Here is a 15,490-nt window from a genome sequence, read left to right as displayed (position 1 = left end):
TATAGATTATATTTAGTTTGCTCTTTTTATTATGCCTCTTGTTTCTGAAATTATATAATTTATTATATTGATGATTTGCTTGATGTTTCTCAAAAGCCTGTTCCAAATCTATATATCTTTAATTATCAAAGTGAAAAATGAACTGGCATTATATTTGTGTACCCCTTAGGGAAGAGTTTGGGAACATTTTTATTTATTTCCCTTTCACCTCTGCATTTTTAAGTATAATTTTGTTAGCACATTGCAATATAACTTGTTAAAAAAAACTACAGCCACTTTATCAGTTTGAATGATTAAATCTTACAATCTATATCTTCTTTTTCAATATACATTCTAATGAATGCGTTCCTTTTGTACTAGGTTTACAATTTTAAGACTTAATTCTGTGTTTTCCTGGTTGTAGGACTTATCATCATTCCTTCTACACAATAGTTTTCCAATTCTTGAGCTCTTACTTTAGTTCAGTATAATAATGTAACTTTAAGTAATTTTTTTTATTTTTTATTTGCTAGAAGTGTCTCTGGGTGTTATGTTTTGGGGTCACTTGCCTATCTGCCAAGAAAATTTAAATGACTATGAAATTTTTGCATAATAAACTCTCCCTTTAACATCCTGTGAAGTTGCACTATAACCTTCTGATTTGTAGTGTTACAGAGCAGAATTCTGAGGTCAGTGTGGTACGGTTCCTATGTAACTGTACAAATGCATTATTTTGGTTGTAAGAAAAGGAGACTCTGACTAACTGCTATGGATTGAATGTGTCCCCCAAATTCATATTTTGAAATCCTATTGCGCCACATATTGGCTTTAGGAGGTGAGGCCTTTGGGAGGTGCTTAGGTCATGAGAGCGGAGACGTCATGAATGGGAATCAGTGTTCTCATAAAAGATCCAGAGGGATCCCTCTTTCCTTCCACCACGTGAAGACACAGTGAGAAGCCACTGGCTATGAACCAGGAAGTGGGCCTTCAATAGAACGAGACCATTTCAGTGATGTTGGATTTCCTAGTCTCTAGAACCATAAGAAATAAATGTCTGTTTTTATAAGCTACCCAGTGTGTGTGTGTGTGTGTGTGTGTGTGTGTGTGTGTGTGTGTGTGTGTGGTGTGTGTTTGTTGTTATAGCAGCCCAGACGGATTAAGACAGTTACTTAAGAAAAACAAGGAATTTACTGAAAGAATTACTTTACTGAATTGAAGGAAGGGCTAAAATCCAAGCTTTAGGAAGGTCAAGAACCAAGATAATTACAGGTGCTTCATGAATCTTTATAGGGTGAAGCTATTAAGACAATTTAGCTTGAACACTTAAAAAAAAATCTGTTTCTAAATTTCCATTCCTGGGAAAGAATCAGACTGGTCCAGCTTTAGTCAGGTAAACAGTATATATATATATATATATATATATATATATATATATATATATATATATATATATACACACACACACATATATACTGTCTTCGTAGATGGGAGAATTATCCAACCTATCAGAGAGCATAACGTTATTATTAATGAAACTCCAGTTACTTGAATTGTGTTAGTTTTTTTTTACTAATATCCTTTCTCTGTTCCAAGATCTAATCCAGGGTACCAAAATGAATTTCGTTATGTATTTCCATAGTCTCCTCTGGTCTGTGCCAGTTTCAACCGCCTCAGAAACAGATTTTAATTTTGCTTTTTTCATTTTTAAATTTTTCTTGTGATTCTTCCTTATATTATTCATGTATCTTTTAAATTCATCCTGCTGTATCTTGTCCCATTTGGTTCTTACCTTATAATTTTATGCCTTTACTTCTTTTCTTAATTCTTTTCCCCTACTTTTTGGGAAACCAATTATCTTGCATACTACTGAAAATGTCAGACAGCTTCCTGAAATTCCTCTTTCTGTCCTGCAGTAGATGTTTTTGGAGACTGCTCTTCCTCTGAGTCATCCGGAGATGTTTCCTTAACTTTATTCTCAGTTTAGCTTTCAAATATGCTGAAAATGGTCTATATCCAGTGTTTGCCAACACTCAGGGTGTGTGGGTTAGACTCCTCCTAAATGTGTGTCTACATTGCTGATAGAAGAATCATTCTCTCAGATCAAGAGATAGAAGATATGGGACTCCGAGACACAAAAAAGATGAAAAGGAAAAAGAAAATGTTTTCCTAATTCCAGGTATTCTGTATGAGGTGATGCCTGGCCAGGTTTTTCTTGCACTAAACACATCTGCTTTATTTTCAGAGAAAGTCCTTCCAATTTTCTGTCAATAGATTGTGTCTCGGCATATGTTTTTATTTTTGTTAGGTGTCTTAGTCCATTCTGGCTGCTAAAAAAAGGACCATCGACTGGGTAGGTTATAAACAACAGAAATGTATTTCTCACAGTTTTGAAGGCTGAGAAGTCCAAGATCAAGATGCTGGCAGATTCTATGTCTGGCAAAGACCCAATTCCTGGCTCATAGATGGCTATTTTCTTTCTGCATCCCACATAGTGGAGGAGAGAGGAAGCTCTCTGGGGTCTCTTTTTATAAGGGCACTACTCCCCTTCTTGAGGGCTCCACCCTCATGACCTAATCACTTCTGAAAGACCCCACCTCCAAACACCGTCACACTGGGGGTTGGAATTTCAACATAGGAATTTTGGGGGGACACAAACATTCAGTCCTTAATATTAAAGGTAGTCTTTTTCTTTGTTGAAGGCCTAGAATATAGAAGTTTGGAACTCAGGGATGAAGGTGCAACTGTGCAAGTTATTCAACACAGAGGTGGTATTTAGAGCTACAAGACTTCCTGATGCCACCTGGGGAAAGAGTACAGTCAGATAATTGACAAAGGCTCAGTGTTGAACACCAGGGTACTCCCCATATGTTCACAGGTATGTCAGCTCTACTTGGGCAAGTCCAGACCCAAAAACAACTTATGTGGGAAAGTCCTCATTTATCAAATGGAGCTCAATGCTCAGCTGCTGGAGGCTGAGCACATTCTACAGTGGAAAGAAATATTCTTGTGTAGAAATGAGCGCTATAGTCAGATCGAGTTGGGTTCAAATATTGGCTTGGTGACACATATATATAAAACCTGAAAGATATCACTTACTTCTTTGTGATGAAGTTTCTGCATCTGTAAAGTGGGTTTACTAGAAGACTTACCTCCAAGGACTTTTCAAAGAGCTTCATTGATAATTAGTTGATATACAATAAACTGCGTATTCAAAGTGTACAATTGCTATGTGGTTGACATATGTATATATTCATGAAACTATTACCACAATCAAGATAGTGGACATATTCATCATTCCCTCATTTGTAATCCCTCCCTCAAACTCCTCTTCCACCCTCATCCTTTCCTATGGCAACCACTGATCTGCAGTGGTTCCATCACTGGGGATATTTACTTATTTATTTATTCTTTAAGTGTTTATATGTCTGAATATTTATTTTCACTGGCTATAGATTTCTAGGTTGATCTCTCTCTGTCTCTCTGTCTCTCTAAGATTTTGTATCACTGTCTTCTGTTCTACATCGTTTCCAGTGTGGAATCTGTTGTTCTTATATTTGTTCTTCTTTATCTCTTGACTTGTTTTTTTCTGGCTCCTTTAAGATTTTCTGTTTATCACTAGTTTAAGCAATTTGATTCTGATGTGACTTGGTGAATCTTCCTTCCTGTTTCTTATACTTGGATTTTGTTCATCTTCCTACACTCGAATATAGAAAAAGTTCAGCTATTATTTCATCAAATACATATATATTTTTCTTCTTACTTCTCTTTCTGGAACTCCTATTACCTTTTTATTTAGTGTTTGACTTTGTCCACACCTTACTGATGCTCTGCTCATTGGTTTTTTTCAGTCTTTTATCCCTCTCTGTGTTAAATTTGAATAGTTATATTGCTATTTATTCAAGTCCATCAATTTTTCCTTCTGCAATGCCTAAACTTCCATTAATTCCATCCAATATGTTTCTCTTCTGAGGAAATTGCAGGTTTTGCCTCTAGAATTTCTGTTTGGAATTTTTTATCTTCCATGTCTTTATTTAATATGTTTAATCTTTCTTCTAGCTTCTTGAACATATGGAATACATTTATAATAACTGTTTTAATATTATTGCCTACTGATTCTATCATCTGTTTTTTTCTGGTTCTGTTTCAGTGCACTGATATTTATCTTCATTATGGTTTGTAATTTTTTGTGTGTGTGATTTTTGCATGCCTGGTGATATTTGATTGAATGCTAGACATTGTAATTTTGTCTGTTGAGTGCTGAATATTTTTATATTCCTATAAATATTCCTGAGATTTGTTCTGAGACACAATTAAGTTACACTAAGCATTTGATCCTTTCAGGGTTTTTAAATAATAACTTTGATAAACAAGATGAGAGAAACATTTAGTCTAGGGCTAATTTTTTCCCACTACTAAAATAAGATCCTGCTGAGTATTCTACCCAATGCTGTGTGAATTATTTCTCCACTCTCATTGGCAGGAGAAGGCCTGCACTATTCCTGGCCCTGTGTAAGGTCAGAGAATTGGTCCCCCTAATCCTTTCAGGTGGTGTGTTCCCCAGCCCAGTGTAGTTTTCTCACATGTTTGGGCTGATCAGCCCTCAGCTGAAAACTCAGTAGGATCCTTGTGCATATCTCAAGATCTCCTGAAGTACAGCTCTCTCCTTTCCTTGTCTCTGCTCTATGAACAGTAACCACTTTAACCTTCCCAGCTTCCTAGTTCTGTCTATTCAACTCAGTGAGGCCACTGGTTTTGGCCTGGGCTCCGTCTCCCCTGGCATGGCCTGAGAGCTCTCTCTAGGCAATAAGCTGGGATAATCATAGAGCTCACCTTGTTTGCTGCCTATCTCTCAGGGGACACTACCCTTTGTTGCCTGCTGTCCGATATCTTGAAAATTGTTGTTTCAGATATTTCATCCAGATTTTTAGTTTTTTAGTTTTTGTTTGTTTGTTTGTTTGTGTTTAGTTTTTTATGGGAGGGTAAATCTGGTCACTGTGACTCTATCTTGGCCCAGAGAGGAAGTCTCCACAAGTGTTTTTGTAAGGATTGAATAATATAGTACAGAAGAAGACCTTAGCATAACCCTGACACATGGTAGGAAAAACTGTAAACATTAAATTTTAGCCAAACTAATAAGAATTTATAACCAAATATGTCTTCCAGATCAAGGGAAAGAACATTTTTGTTTTCTACTCTGTTTTTGCTGGATCCCTCCAGGACTACTGGATTCACTTTCTGTCACTACATTGTTAAATAGATCTTAAATAGCAAATTAAAGAATATCCAAATGAAAGTCACAGTATAGTGAGAGGTCTGAAAGTCACAGCCTAGAAAAATAGTTAACAAAATGGCACATGTTCCGCTTAAAGAAGACCAAGCCACTATTTTCTGGTAACCGAGGGACCCTCGTGTGAAAGAGGAAGTAGATGGTAGTTTTAGAGGAAAGGACCGAGATCAATGGGTAGAAGTTATAGGAAGTATAATTTTTGGTTCAATAGTCATATAACAAGTTTATTGAATAATCACAATTAGTGGGTTATAAACATTTAAAAATACATATTTATTTTTGTTTCTTTCCAATGAATGCCTTAAACCATGGTTTGTCAAATCCAATGTTTTGTCAAGTCACAATGACATATGTTGCATCATTTTTCTTTAATTCAATAAAGTCCATGTTAAATGGATTTTATCCCTTAAATCTCATCATCTTCTCCCACCCACCCCCCAACCCCCAATCAGGTTTGGCCTAGCTCAGGATCTTCAGTGTGTGCAGACTATAGTTTAATCTTCTATTCCTCCTCCCTCTCCACAGTTTGGTTGTTTTTGGAGACTGGTACTAGGGGAGACAATATATTAGAAGAGGTGATCTTAACTACATAGAACCTTGGTTAGTCTGGTTCTTCTCCACTTGTGGCCTACACAATGGGGTGGGTCTCCATGTAGATCTGGGCCTACAGTTCTTGTAGTGGCATTCAGCCTCACTTTGGTCTTCTCAGTAAGTGTGGACCCCTTAGTGAGGAGCTGTCATGTTTTCCGGGAGCAGAAGGTTATGTCCCAAACACCCTCTTCAAAGGGTCCACAGTATATGCTTCTTTTTCACCTTACCTGAGTGTTTTATTTGTTTGTTTCCCACAAGAAGCTCCAGAAGCTGCTGAGTTCCTCTTGCAATGGAAAGTGCTCCATCTTTTCCCCAGGAACCCCATGCAAAGTACCTATTCAGCTTTCTGGGTCAGACTACTCTAGCAAACCATTTTCCTTCAGAAATGCCCAGAAAGGAATCTGACACCACCTTTACATCCACGTACATCTCACACTTCAAAATACTCATGTCCAGTTCCCTTCATCATCCCCGGAGTAGCACGAGAGTAGACTCGGAGTGATCTGCAGCTGAATAAACACCAGGTTGGCAAGGAGAGCGTGGCGTCCATTCCAGTGGTTACACCCCAGTGGCTGCCCTGACTCTCCTGGAGCTTCGATACTTAGCCTGGTGGGTGGCTGAAAATGAGTTCAAGGGCACACAATTGAAATAATTTCATGTTTAACTGCCCTTCTTAGCTTCTGCTTTTATAGACTGGGAAAGAGTTGTGTGGAGCAAAGTAGAACTTGAGACTGTGGTAGAGAATCACAGGGTGGCTTCTGTCACATCTTTATTAGTTCAGGAGATAGTTACTGGCTCCAATTGTTAGAGGCTCCTATCAAAACATTTAGAACAGGTTCTTTTTTTCATTTTTTAATTTTGGGCTCTGGTCTCTAGTCTTAAGGAAGCATTCTATTATATAAGAATAGAATGTACATTAAATTTCTATTAAATTTATTGGGGTGACAGTGGTTAGTAATATTTCATAGGTTTCAAGTGTACAATTCTCTAATACTTCATCTATATGTCACACTGTGTGCTCACCACCCAGAGTCTGTTCTTCCATCACCATATATTTGACTTTTATAATAGTTAGGGATGTCCCTAGAGAGAATGAACTCAACTGAAAAGTAGTGAACTTCTAATTATTGATTAAATTTGTTGTAAAGAGAATCCAGTTTATGAAGAATACGCAAAGGTAGCACCATCAAAATCTTTTCCCATCCAACATTTCTAGAGGTAAACAGGTTTTTGTTTTTGTATTTGTGTGTATGTGAGGAAGAGGTTAAAAAAAAATCATTGAATTCTGAGTCCTCCCATTTACTGAATGACTCCATAAGCATTTATTGGGCACCGTTTGATGCTGGGTACTATCTTAAGACATTGTGATACAATGATGAAAGGCAAAAGTAAAAATGAATTGCAGTGAAAATATAGAGAGGTGCCCGCAACCCAAATGAACAGCCATCTGCCTCTATTCTCATGTTTCTCGAGATATTTCCAAAGCAAGATGCTATGTTACATATGCAGCTATGTGGTATATAAAGAATTATATATTGAGGCACAGTCCCTTTCCTCGGGGCTTATGATAAAATTAGAGGCAAGACTAACACATAAAAATAATTCAATTTCATTATAAAAATTAAATAAAACTACACCATTATGTGCAAAGTCCCAAAGCCGTTCATGGTTGTCAGCAGGATTCTGCAGAAAATGTATTTTATGAGACTATCAGTGGCTCTAGATGGTCAGAGAAAACTCAGTAAAAGAGTAAGACTTGAGTATGTGAAATCTCAGAATCCACTCCCCTCCCTTCTTCAGGAAGAACCTAAAAGCCATGGTTTCAAGTTTTCTGTGGGAACATCTTATTCACTAGATAATGAGATGCTAGGGAAAGGGTAGCATTTTCCCTCATGTTTGGGTAGGATGAGCCAAAGAGTTTAAAATAAGAATCTCCAAGATGGTCTGTGGGTGATGTGAACATCAGCTTAATCAGCTCTGTTATTATTAGGTGTAGATCGTTTTAGGTAAGTGGAAGTGGCTGTTCTATAAAAATGTAATCTCTGAGTCATTCTCCAAGCACAGCAAGCTTTGGGCGCTGAGTCTCCAACTTCAAGTGGGTGCCCGTCCCTAACATATAAAGGTCGCAATTCTCTTATTAGGTTGACGACACTTTTCGATCCTCATCTGTCTCGTGAGCAAGGAGAGGAAAGTAATTTTTTGTCCATGAGCAGGAAAAGTGTCTGGATAATTCATTTTAAGGATGTTTGAAAGGAAACAAGAATCAAAGCTGTATAGTTAGTGATAGTAACTGGAGCCCTCTTCCCAAGGACACAATTGTACATATTCTCCACCTAGTTTTGTCTGAGTGGCTAATATTCTAAAATATTGATCCCCACCCCACCCCACCCCTGTCCAGACCAGCCAGGTCCCACAGTATCTGAAATTTCAACATTATTGACACATGTTATTTTTGTTTTCTATTTCCCTGGGTTCTTTGATATACAAGCAAATAATTCATTGTGAACAGCTAGTGAAAAGTCAGACCCGCTTGCACTGGTTGTCTCGGGGAGGAAAGCATAACAGGTACAGTGAAAGCAACATGTTACAGCCTGAGAAAAATGTTGATTAGCTTAGAATATACCTATTTGTGAAACATCATACCAAGTCCGACTAAGAATAGGAAAATGCAATGACCAATGCAGCCCTCTAAGACCTCCTAAGGGCATGCTTAGTACTTACTTCTGAATGATAGGGAAGAGTGGAATCTGGTCATCTTCCAGAAATCCTTCTCTCCATGAGCACTTCCCTGAGCCTTCTGGACACACAATAGCTCCTTTCTCTGAGCTCCCATGGTTCTTTGCTTGTGCCTTCACTTGGCACTTTCTTCTCTGGAGCATGTAGTCAAGTCACGTGTATTCGTATCCATTTCCCCACTAGACTGTGGGTATCAAAGATTATAAAGTCCTAAGGTCAGGGATCATACCCTTGACATGTGTGTATCTTCCCATGGACTAACAGTCATTCATTCAGTTATTCCATCTAATGGCCGAATGGTCATTCCGTCTAACACAATTATCCATTCTATGCTAATCACTGAGAACACAATTTGGCCCTGCCCCCACAGAGCTTATGGAAGAGAAAGAAACATATGTAAAAAGTGAAGACAGTAAATATCTGGAGATTAGTAATGCAAATTAGCAGGAAATTTTGTTTCTATCTAGGGGATCAGAAAATGCTTCATAGAAATGTCCTGAAGGTCCTTAACTATGAAATAGAAACTGCTCTGGGGGTCCCTGTCATGAGTGAGGACCCCCATGTGAGGGATGATGGTGGGCTCCAGAGAGCATGGCCAGGAGAAAGTGGGGTCTGAGACCTGGGTGTGACCCACCATTTATATGTTGATCCAGGGGGTCAGCTAAGTGGGAAAGAAGGTGGTTGTGACACAAGTAGAAAGTGGTACTTGAACTTCTAATTATCAGAGAAAGTATAGTTTCACGTGGTCCAGGCACACTTCATACCTGGAAGACTGGAAAACTGATAGTCAGCCCTCAAGAAATGTTTGCTCGTGGGCTAGAGGACTGATGAGTGGGTGGGGTTTGTGCTGACTCCATTCCTAGAGGGATAATCAAGACCCCTCAACAAGATGGCGAATGACTGAGTAACCCACAGAGTATGTTCTCCTAAATATTGAATGAATGAATCAATCAAAGGTAAGGATCAAGGCAGAAGATACACCCCACAGGCTGGGATAACACAATATATGAAGAGGGATAATAGAAAATTGAGTCTCCTGAACAAACTAGTCCCTAACGGTTGACATAGGATTGGCTTGTTAAGCAAGAGAATGTAAGGAGCAAGACAGAGACCGCTCCCAGATTCTAGGATTAAGTGAGTGACTTGATCCTAACCCCTTTGTTGCAGGTAAGGTTCTCAATGTATTGCAGCCTCGGTGAGAATTAGGTTAGGGCTGACCCCGACCTGACCAGGGGGGTTGCACGCCTGGGGTATTAGGTATGAACAGCTAGGAATGAAGAGGAGACAGTGGGCAGTAACTGACAGTATGCTATGCCCTGAAAAAATGATTGAAGAGTGAAAATTGAATCAATTGGCTTTCCGCAAATTGACGGATGACGTCTGCAGTTTCTCACCCCACTGAATTGACCAACTATCTGAAGATTATATTGATGCAACCTGGAGCCCCGGGGAGAAAAGTCCAGGGATGGGTTGCTGGAAGCATTGATAATCTGAGTAGGATGGAGCCCCAAAAAAGAGGCCATCGGGATGTTGCTGCTAGGGGTCCAATCTGTAAGCTTGATTTCTAGTATCTGAGTTTTAGAAGAAATGGCCAGAGAAGTAACGGTCCATTCACAGGGACATGTCGGATGCGAAAAACTTTCTATCAGTTGCTCCCTTTTGGTGGATATTTAAAGAGACCCATTCAGCTTTCCATAACGTGGGTATGGAGTTAACAGTCAGTTAAGGCAGCCACTGTGCTGAGTCCCTCGCTGGCCTCTCCTCATCCACTCTCCTCCCTTCTCCTCGTGCTCTGTGACCAGGGACATGGGCCTGCATTAGCAGGTCCCTTGCTTCAGGGTGAATTCAGCTCCAGGAGGAGGTGAGAAAAGGAAAAGAGGGGGTGTGTTTATTCCCCCAACTCTCTCCCTCCCTTTGGGCTGGCGGTGGATGGCTTGTTCCTTGCTCAGAGGTCTCAGGTCCTGACAGACACACAGCATTCTCCAGGCTCCAGGACCTGCTTCCTCTCCTCACCCCTTCAGGCCTAATGGACCTTCAGACCTCTGCGGCTTTCCCAGCCAGGTCCTGCCTCTAAAGGTAAACCTTAAACCCTGCCCACACCTTTGTGAAAAGTGTGTTACAAAGAAGACAACGGGCCCAAAATGGAGTCACTTATTTTAAGGCCCACGCGGCAAACCAAGACTTAATACCTCCCCTAATTACAGTTTCAACCTTCCCCAGAGTGTCACCTTTAACCGGCCAACCCGGAATTTTCTGGTCAGCAAGAGGGAGTAAGCAGACGAAAGGGCCCTTCCCTCCCCCTGAGGAGGGCTACCTCGCCTGAAACAAGGCATTCTTTGCTAGTAATTTCCCTTCTACTCCCTCTCTGACTTTAAAAAATGTTTCCTTTTCAGCAGCTTGAGGGAGCACCCTTCTAGCTGCTAGACGGAATATTGCTCAATTCATGAATCGTTCAATAAAGCCAATTAGATCTTTAAACTTTACTTGGCTGGATTGTTATTGAACAGATCATTATATTAAATTCACTTTTAACTAAAAGTGAGGTTTCCACATCCTGCTCAGGTCCTTCCTGGTGACCTGTGCGGGAGGCACAGTCACCCCTGGGCCAGTTTACTGCATTCACTTGCCCACACAGGAGCCCATCCTGCCTGGTGAACTCCACTTCTCAGAAGGAGTGAAAGGCCTTAGTGAAAATCCATTCACACCACCTGATAACTACCCTAAGGCATATTCTGGACTCACTGGTATCATTTACCGTGTAATACGCATAATAAAAGCTAAAGCTATCATTCTTTGTTGTGTAAGTAAATGCTTACTGAAGCTGAATTTCCTCATCAATAAAGCCTGGATAATACCATCTATCTGTCAGAGTTGTAAGGATGATAACTGAGTAGTGTGAATAGCCCAAGGTCACCAGTTAGTAAGTGGCAGAAGCAGAATTTGAACCCAACACCTCTGATCCCACGTTCAGGGTCCTTTCCACCAAATCATGTGTCTCTGGACAGCACATCATCTTTATGTTGCTAACAAAGCCTAGTTTTAATGGAGATAACAGGTGCTGTACCAGATTGGTTCTTGGGAGGGTATGAAAGAAATAAAAGGGCTTCCTGTGTTTCTGGAGTTTAAAAGTGTATTTTATTTCCTTCACTAGTTGGTAGGTAAACCCGAACAAAGTATTCCTTGACATTATATTCACTGTGGATCATGTGAGAACACTTCTATGCATACTATTCCTAAAAACCACCCAGTGGGGTAGGTATAAGTATTGTTATACCCCTTATACGACTATGGAAATGGAGGTCAAAGATCATTCAGTTACTGAACAGAGTCAAAAATGCAACTCAGCTCTGTCCAGTTCCACAGCCTGCCCCACCACCCCATCATCTTGTTTATGTCATATGGATATACCCAGAGAAGATGGAAGACACAAAGCACTCACTCCTGGAAAATATCTCCTCTTTTCTTTAATAGGACACTAAGCCCTCAAAAAATACTGAGGCGATAGTGAGGTGACCATTTCCCTATTACAGATGGAGGCTGATGGTGAGCTTTTCACCTAAACAGAGCTGACTTTTCCTGGGGGTGGACCCAGAGACCCCTGTTGAGTTTTGAAGGAGGGATGGCTGCCATCATGACTTTATACTAGTCAGAAAATTCTGGGCCACCCGCCCCGCCCCTCATCCCCCCAACACACACACAAACTGGGGAAGACCTGCTTCATTGCTTGTAGTTGGATTTCCATGCACGCCTGGCCTTTTCTGCTGATTAATAATTGAAAGGAGATGAATAGTAAATGTCCCCCATGATAATTACCAAATTCCTATATGGGAAAGGGGGGATCCCACCCAGGGCTTTATAAATATTGAATCTGGATCCTCTTAGCTCCGTAGCCTCTGGCCATGTTTCAGGTGCCCTTTACTCTGGTGGCTTCATAGCCCAGGGCAGCTGGAGTCACAGACGCCCCAATCCAGAAAGGTGTATCACACGCTCAGAGCCCCTCTCTCTGCGACTTTCCCCTTCCCCTTTGAGAGGCAGAGGTCTACAAGGAAGGGTTACGCATAGTCTCTCTGGTTCTTTTAGTCTTTTTTTTTCTCCAGGGTCAACCACTCCTATTCAAAATGATGTTTGGACTAGGAGCCTGAGATAAATTACTCAGAGCAGCGACTCCTTAATGTAAATAATTTAGCTTAATAAATAAGTTAAAGTCTCCAGTCTTTTCAGTGCCTGACAGCTCATTCACCTCCTGTCTCCTCAGCTCATCAAGCTGTGCTGTCTGCCAGGACTTCTCAGAGGCTGATGGCCTTTTCCTGTCCTGTCACAACAAAAAGCATTTTGGACGAGATCGCCTTTTCAAGTACTTCCTCAGTGTCTTCCCTATCACTCAGCAGAGTCATTGAAACAAGCAGCCAATTTGCAGGGGAGAGGGTGTGTGTGTGTGTAGCTGGGGACAGCCTGCATGCAGGAGCAGGTGAAGAGGGCAGTGACCCTCCTCTGATGAGGGCAGGTCCTGGGGAGGGGACAGGTGGGAGACCACGAGAGGGAGGCAAGGAGGGACCTGTGGGGAAGCAAAGGGAAGCCTGAGAACAGATCCGAGAATGTGTGAGACACAGAAAGAGTAGCACTATCCATCGGTACTCACTGAAAACCAGACTGGACAAGCAGGAGAGGTAGGAAAGCCGTTCAGCTCAGAGGAGACCTGTGTCAAGGCAGCACAGCGTTATGTTGGGAGTCACAAACCCGAGTTCAGAGCTGACAACCTGGAGCACGTCACAAGCCTCTCCAAAATCAGTGACCTGCCCTCCACAGTGAGAGGGAGGGAAGCTGGCTCTTGGTGAGGCTCTACTATGTGCAGGCCCTGGGGAGGAGGAAGGTGCTGGCAGATATGACTCTTTGGATTCCCACAATAATGGGCAGGCAGTGGGCATACAGTTGTTCCAGCTTTCTCCAAGCTTATTTTGGCTCTAGGATGCTGTGATCCATCTCCTCTAAGCTTGGCAGGGACAGGAGACCCAAGAGTGCACACACATCCATTAAAAAATGAAATAAACATTCCTATTTGAAGAGTCCACAGCTGCTGTGCCATCCATTCCCTAATAAGACTCACCTCTGGGAGGGGAAATGACTGCCATCCCCCAGCTGCCCTCCAGGACCGTGCAAAGGAGGCAGCAGGCAGAGGCCAGCTCTGGGTGGGAGATTCACTCCTACACCAAAGAGGGCTGTTCCCCCCCAGCACAAACCCCAACCCAACACCACAATCCAATTAAAGTAATTGTCGCCTAAACGGCCCTTGCAGAAGAGAAGCAGCAGCTATGGGGGAAGGAGGATGGGGGTACAGCATCCTTCAAGGAAACCGGATGGCTTGAAAATGCAAGGAACAATTTCTCTAGATGGAAAATGAACGCAATGAATCTGAGTGCGGCAGGAAATCTTATGAGAAAATAAGACTTTGGGAGGATTTATTGAAAGACATAATTGCAACAAGTATATTGATTTTACATAGATAAGAAAACAAATGTTGGCAGGGATTGAATTTGGTTTATTACATTTATTTCCCCACAGAGTTAATGCATTTAAAAACATGGTTTATTTTTCAAATGGAGAAACATTGTTTTCAGAGACCTTTATTAGGTCCCTGCCAGTTCCCTTGACTTCCCTTTCCAAGAAAATTGGTTTGTATGTGGGGTTGGGGGAAGAAACGGCTCGGGGATCCTCCTTTGTTTTTCTGGGAGGTTCCGGAACCAAAGGCTGTTGGTACTTCGTAGGCAGGGAAGAGTCAGGGGCTGTCACTTCCTGCTCTGTGTCCTGCCTCCTTCTCCAGGAGGGAAGCCACAGGGACGAGGGTGTTGAGAGAGAACTCAGTAATGAGCAGGTGATTATCCTCTTTGTACACATCTAAAAGCTCCGACCCAAGTGACTGCGGGCTTGTGGCCACAACATCAGTCAGAAACCTTCTGGAAGCAGAAAGGAGGGGCCCTGGCCTCTGACTTCCCTTTCAAACTCCCTGCACCAATCCCAAAGTTGTACTGATGTCACAGTGGGTTGACAGTAGCAGGGATGAGCACAACTTTGGGGTATGTTGGGGAGCAAAATTTGCCACCCCAAGATGCATCTGTTTGGCATGAGACTCGTTTTAGGTGGATTATTTTTTCAACAACAGAAGACTCAGGAAGTTTTTGTTTTCACCTCCTCCCAGTGGTTAAAAAAAGTGTAGAGTCTGAACCAGGAAGAGAGCTATTACCAAAAATAAGTTCTTCTTACATCAGAAAAAGTTCTCTGCTTGGCTTCTCGGCAAACATTTGTGTGCTGAGCCTTTGCTCTCCCCATCTCCCTGTGGAGTGCCTTTCTTCTCTTTAAAGCCCCAGACCCCCATCCCCTTCTCCTTAGTTCAGGATGGCATATAAGCCTCAATTGCCCTACTTCTTACAGCCTCATAGCTTTGGAATTCCTGCACGTACAAATTTACTTTGCCTTTTTCCTGTTAATCTGTTTTATGTTGATTTGATCATTTGAGCAGCCAAAGAACCTAAAAGGGTAGAAGGAAAATTGTTCCACCCCTACAAGAGCCCACAGCTTGTCCGTACTATGTTCATCCTTTCCAGGGCCCCATGAGGTAGCTGTCATCTCTATTTTCCAGATGCGGATATTGGGCCTTGGAGATTAAGAATCTTGACAAATGGATCTGCCTAACTCCAAAGCTGATAAGTTTTATTTGTCTTCCATTCAAGGGACTGAGTTTCGTGCCAGTTCTTGTGACAAGGTATCTATTCCTGGGTCTGTGCAGTAAAAACAACCAAGGTTCCTGGATCCCAGCAAGGATGGCTCGCTCTTCAAGTCTGATAGTAGTGTGCACAGCTGGTTCTGAGGGGAAGCAAGGAAGAAGGGACACAAGAAAAAAGA

This window comes from Rhinolophus hipposideros, assembly GCF_964194185.1.
Source record: "Rhinolophus hipposideros genome assembly, chromosome: 16".
NCBI lineage: Eukaryota > Metazoa > Chordata > Mammalia > Chiroptera > Rhinolophidae > Rhinolophus > Rhinolophus hipposideros.
The sequence above is the reverse complement of the archived record's forward strand: the minus strand, read 5'-3'. Positions refer to the sequence as shown.